Source organism: Triticum dicoccoides, chromosome 2A (assembly GCF_002162155.2).
Source record: "Triticum dicoccoides isolate Atlit2015 ecotype Zavitan chromosome 2A, WEW_v2.0, whole genome shotgun sequence".
NCBI lineage: Eukaryota > Viridiplantae > Streptophyta > Magnoliopsida > Poales > Poaceae > Triticum > Triticum dicoccoides.
In genome coordinates, this window is record NC_041382.1 from 452,353,604 (window position 1) to 452,359,945 (window position 6,342).

The following is a 6,342-nucleotide window of genomic DNA, read 5'->3' on the forward strand; positions in this document are numbered from 1 at the left end:
TGTCTCTGTATCTTCTGCTGACAAGGACGCAGAGAAGACATTCGACAGTTTCAAGAGAATGCATATGATTTGGACAGATAGAGTTTGAGATAGAAAGCATAGAGAGGTTAGGGTCCGATCACATTCACTTAGTTCAAAAGATTCAACAAGAAGACATAGCTATAAGTGAATGCTGTAGAGGACAGAACACTAGTATATATATATATATATATATATATATATATATATATATATATATATATATATATATATATATATATATGAGAAAGACAATCAAATCAACATAGTGACGATAATCATGAAGACAAGTTGAAAATGAAGACAAACAAAATGTGAAGACATAGCAAATGTAACGCCTTAGGTAACACACTTCAAACAGAAGAATTTGGTGGTGGAATTACCCACCGTATAGGAAGTATTAGACCCAGACACGGCGCACAATTATCGTGGCGCTCCGAAGTCAAATTCCACATTAATGTATTCACACTTAGAATGTAAGTCTTCATTGATTGAAGATATACTTTACTTCGTGTGTTGCACATCTAAGTCATCAATATGCATAAGTGTTAGGATGTGTGCCTGATCACAAGACATTTGAGGATTCCAAGATATTTAGCTCACACCGTAACTTGCAGAATCTCTTCTCATCCAAGGGCTTGGTGAAGATATCTGCCAATTGCTCTTCAGTGTTGACGTGTATGATATCAATATCTTCCTTCACAACATGATCTCTGAGAAAGTGATGACGAATTTCAATGTGCTTTGTCTTCGAGTGCTGAACTGGGTTGTTGGCAATCTTAATGGCGCTTTCGTTGTCGCAGTAGAGTGGCACTTGCTTCAGATGAATGCCATAGTCTTTGAGTGTTTGCTTCATCCACAGAAGCTGAGCGCAGCAAGATCCAGCAGCAATGTATTCAGATTCAGCAGTGGAGAGAGATACACAGTTCTGCTTCTTTGAAGACCAAATACAAGTGATCGTCCCAGAAAATGACATGTGCCTGATGTAGACTTGCGATCCACCTTGTCACCAGCATAATCAGCATCCGAGAATCCAACCAGATCAAACTCTGAGCCCTTTGGATACCATAATCCTAGTGTTGGGGTGTAAGCCAAATATCAAAGAATTCGCTTCACAGCTAAGTGATGTGATTCCTTTGGTACCGCTTGGAATCGAGCACACATGCAAACACTAAGCATAATATCTGGCCTAGATGCACATAGATAAAGTAAAGAACCAATCATGGAGCGGTATACCTTTTGATCGAACTCTTTACCATTGTCGTCGGGACCCAGATGATGTTTGGCTGGCATTGGCGTCGTGAAGCCTTTGCAGTCTTGCATACCAAACTTCTTCAGGCAATCTTTGAGATACTTCTCTTGAGATATAAAGATGCCGTTGCGTTGCTATCGTATTTGAAGACCAAGGAAGAACTTCAGTTCTCCCATCATGGACATCTGATATTGCTCTTGCATCATATATCCAAACTCTTCACTGTATTTCTGATTGGTGCAGCCGAAGATAATGTCATCCACATATATTTTGCACACAAACAGTTCACCATCATATGTCTTCGTGAAGAGAGTGGGGTCGAGGGAACCAGGTTTGAAGCCTTTGCTCTTCAGGAAGTCTTTGAGTGTGTCATACCAAGTCTGAGGGGCTTGTTTGAGGCCATACAGTGCCTTGTTGAGCTTGTACACCATGTCAGGATGTTTTGGATCTTCAAAGCCAGGCGGTTGTGCAACATACACTTCTTCTTCAATCTTGCCATTGAGAAAATCGCTCTTCACATCCATTTGATATAGAAGAATGTTATGATGATTTGCATAGGCCAACAGTATGCATATGGCTTCAAGTCTAGCCATAGGAGCAAATGTTTCATCGAAGTCAATCCCTTCAACTTGAGTGTATCCTTGAGCAACGAGACGAGCTTTGTTTCTGACAACTTGACCATGCTCATCTTGCTTGTTGCGATATATCCATTTGGTGCCTATTATATTGTGCTTGCGAGGATCAGGACGCTTAACCAGTTCCCATACATTATTTAGCTCAAACTGTTGAAGCTCTTCTTGCATTGCTTGAATCCATTCAGGTTCCATGAAGGCTTCTTCAACTTTCTTGGGTTCAAATATTGAGACGAATGCGAAGTGCCCACAGAAATTTGCTAGCTATGTTGCCCTTGAACGAGTGAGTGGACCTAGTGCATTGATGCTATCAATTATTCTCTCAATCTGTACTTCATTTGCAACACGAGGATGTACAGGACGAAGATTTTGCTCTTGCTGATCATTGTCATCATTAGAAGGAATGTCTTCAAGCTGAGCATTGTCTTCAGGTTGATCATTGTTTTCAGGTTGATCAGGTGCGGAGATGATAAGTTCCTCTTCAGGCTGAGCTTTAGAAGGTATGATTTCTCCAGTTCCCATAAGTTTGATTGATTCACTGGATGGAACTTCATCTAGCACATTTGGCAGGTGCTCTCTTTGCGAGCCGTTAGTCTCATTGAACCGCACATCCACTGTTTCAACCACTTTATAGTGAAAAAGGTTGAAGACTCTGTAGGAGTGCGAATCCTTTCCATATCCAAGCATAAAGACTTCATGTGCTTTTGGTGCACATTTTGAAGTGTGATGTGGATCCTTGATCCAGCACCTGGCACCAAAGACTCTGAAGTAACTGACATTTGGCTTCTTGCCAGTGAGGAGCTCATAGGATGTCTTGTTCAGAAGCTTGTGAAGATAAACACGGTTGATGATATGGCATGCAGTATCAATGGCTTCAGGCCAGAATTTTCTTGGAGTCTTGTATTCATCAAGCATCGTCCGAGCCATCTCAATAAGTGTTCTGTTCTTGCATTCGACGACGCCATTCTGCTGTGGCATGTACGGAGCTGAGAATTCATGTGTGATGCCTAAAGTATCAAGATATGTATCCAGGCCAATGTTCTTGAATTCAGTGCCATTGTCACTTCTGATGTGCTTTATCTTGACGCCATAGTTGTTCATTGCTCGATTGGCGAAGCGTCCGAAGACATCCTGCACTTCAGTCTTGTAGAGGATTATATGCACACAAGTATATCTTGAATAATCATCAACAATGACAAAGCCATAGAGACAAGAAGTAGTAGTAAGAGTTGAGTAATGAGTGGGACCAAAAAGGTCCATGTGGAGCAGTTCGAAGGGTTGAGTCGTTGTCATGATTGTCTTCGAGGGATGCTTGGCCCTCGTCATCTTTCCTGCTTCACAGGCACCGCATAAGTGATCCTTCTTGAACTTGACGCCCTCGATGCCTATGACATGCTTCTTCCCTGCAAGGGTGTGGAGGTTCCTCATGCCAGCATGCCCTAGCCTCCGATGCCAAAGCCAGCATTCAGAAGCTTTTGCTAGAAGACATACTGCAAGCTGTGGTCCTGCTGAGAAATCTACCACGTACAAATCATCTTTCCGATACCCTTCAAACACTAGAGACTTGTCAGATTCCATTAGAACAAGGCAACGATATTTTCCAAACATCACAATCATGTTTAAATCGCAAAGCATTGAGATAGACATTAAGTTGAAACCAAGGGATTCAACAAGCATGACTTTATCCATGTGTTGATCCTTTGAGATTGCAACTCTACCTAGACCCAATACCTTGCTTTTACCAGTGTCAGCAAATGTGATGTGACTTTTGTCAAATGGACGTAAGGTTGAGTCCATGAGAAGGCTTCGCTTGCCAGTCATGTGATTGGTACACCCACTATCAATAATCCATTCTGAAGCAGCTGGTGTCGTACCCTACAGTGCAGTTAGGGGGATAGGCTTCACGAAGAGAATTGTGAAGCAAAAACATTTGACGAGCCGGTGGATTATGAAAGCTTAGATCGAGATTAGGACTGATAGGGCAAGTAGCAAGCGACTCAGGAACAAAGTACATAATAAGACCATTTGGGCATTTGATCTTGCGCCCTACAAGATGTTTAAGGTCCCCAACAATAGCGTCAGACGATTTTGGTTTTTGGCTGGAGACCTTTCCCTGCAAAAGAGAGTTAAGCTTTCTTAGCCACCCACATCTTCAAGGGTGGCTTCGAAGCAATGAGTCTAAGTGCAGCATCTGAGAACTTTGCCTTTGGAGCCCTAGCAAAAAGTCTTGCAGGTGGACAATAGTACTCATAAGAATAAGTAGAATAGTTCTTGGTCTTATGAACATGGCGGTTTGATGAACCGCGCTCATATTCATAGGCCTGAGTATGGCTTCCCTGCAAAACATTTGCATTAGTGCGACTCAGGTGAGTCCTCTGTCTATATGAAGCCTTTGGGCCGTATGAAGCCTGTGGTCTCGGTTTTGTCTTCTTCACTTGTGTTGTCATGAAGACATTCACAGGAAGATTCTCCAAACACCTTTTCGGCACCCAGACCTTCTTCATAGGTGGCCCATTCCTGCAGTTAGTACCAATATACCTGGCAAACACTTCACCATTCTGGTTCTTAAACAGTTTATAGTTTGCATCAAAGGATTCATCAAGAACAATGGGATTAGCACAAGTGAAGCCAGATAGAGTGGATGGATCCACTAAAGGTCCCATTTGCAGCAACCCATGTGGTTTTGGGGTACTGCTCAGGTTTCCAGTAAGAGCCATCAGCATTCATTTTCCTTTTGAACCCAACACTGTCTTTCCTAGGGTTTCGGTTCAGGATCTGCCTTTTGAGGACATCACATAGTGTCTGATGTCCTTTGAGACTTTTGTACATCCCTATTTCAAGTAGTGTCTTCAACCTAGCATTCTCATCAGCAATAGCAGTGGTATCCTCGGCAGAGGGGTTAGTTACCACATCAACAGTTGAAGATATTGCAATAGTAGCAGCAGTAGAACATTCAGCAACAAAAGTAGAGTTATCACACTCAATGCATTTAAGACATGATGGTTCAAATCCTTCCTGAGCTGAACTGATCTGTTCAGCGCGAAGTGACTCATTTTCCTTTTGAAGATCTTCATGAGCCGCTCTCAATTTCTCAAGATCTTGCTTCCTTTGAAGATAATCATAGGAAAGCTTTTCATGAGTTGTTGAGAGCGTTTCATGACGACTTTCAAGTTCCTCATACTTAACGTGAAGATTTTTTATGTCTTCAATTAAGGACTGAGATCGAGTCATTTCAGCGTCTAACAGATCATCGCTTTTGTCTAACAGTTTTTGAATATGTTCCATAGCTTTCTGTTGTTGAGTTGCAATTTTAGCAAGTGTTTTGTAGCTGGGTTTGGAACCACAATCAGAGTCATCGTCACTAGATGTTTGATAGTGAGTAGTGCGTGTGTTTATCTTGGCACTGCGTGCCATGAAACAGTAGGAAGGAGCGGAGTAGTACTTGTCATTTGCATCGGTGTCGGTGATGAAGTCATTGTCTTCAGTGTTGAAGATGGACTTGGCAACGTATGCTGTAGCCAGACTCGCAACGCCAGAATCGGACTCCTCCTCAGACTCCACCTCCGCCTCCTCAGAAGCGGACTCCTCCTCTGAATCCATTTCCTTGCCAACAAACGCACGAGCCTTGCCAGATGAGCTCTTCTTGTGTGATGAAGACTTTGAGGAAGACTTGGAAGAAGACTTTGAGTATTTCTTCTTCTTCTTGTCGTCAGAGTCATTGTAACACCCCGGATGTAACTTTCCCAATTTGTACTCCAACTCTTGTCGTTTCCTGTGTTAAGTTATATTTATTTCTCGGGTTTGGGTCTTTGTCTCCGTGTGTTGTTGTCTTTGTCATGCATCTCATATCATGTCATCATGTGCATTGCATTTGCATACGTGTTCATCTCATGCATTCGAGCATTTTCCCCGTTGTCCGTTTTGCATTCCGGCGCTTCGTTCTCCTCCGGTGGTCATTTCTACCTTTCTTTCGTGTGTGGGGATTAAACATTTCTGGATTGGACCGAGACTTGCCAAGCGGCCTTGGTTTACTACCGATAGACCGCCTGTCAAGTTTCGTATCATTTGGACTTCATTTGATACTCCAACGGTTAACCGAGGGACCGAAAAGGCCTCGTGTGTGTTGCAGCCCAACACCCCTCCAATTTGGCCCAAAACCCACCAAACTCTGCTCCATGTCCTAGAGCGTTCGATCACGATCGCGTGGCCGAAAACCGCACCTCATTTGGACTCTCCTAGCTCCACTTATGCCTATAAATAGACCCCCCGTTTTCGGATCTTCTCCTCCCACGAAACCCTAAAAAATCCCCTCGCGCCGGCCGGACATTGTCCGACCCGGCCGGACGCGTCCACCGCCGCCACCACATCACCCCGACGAATCAGGGGCCGCCACCTCAGCCGCGCCACCCCTCCGGCCCAGTCGGACGCCGCCACCTCAGC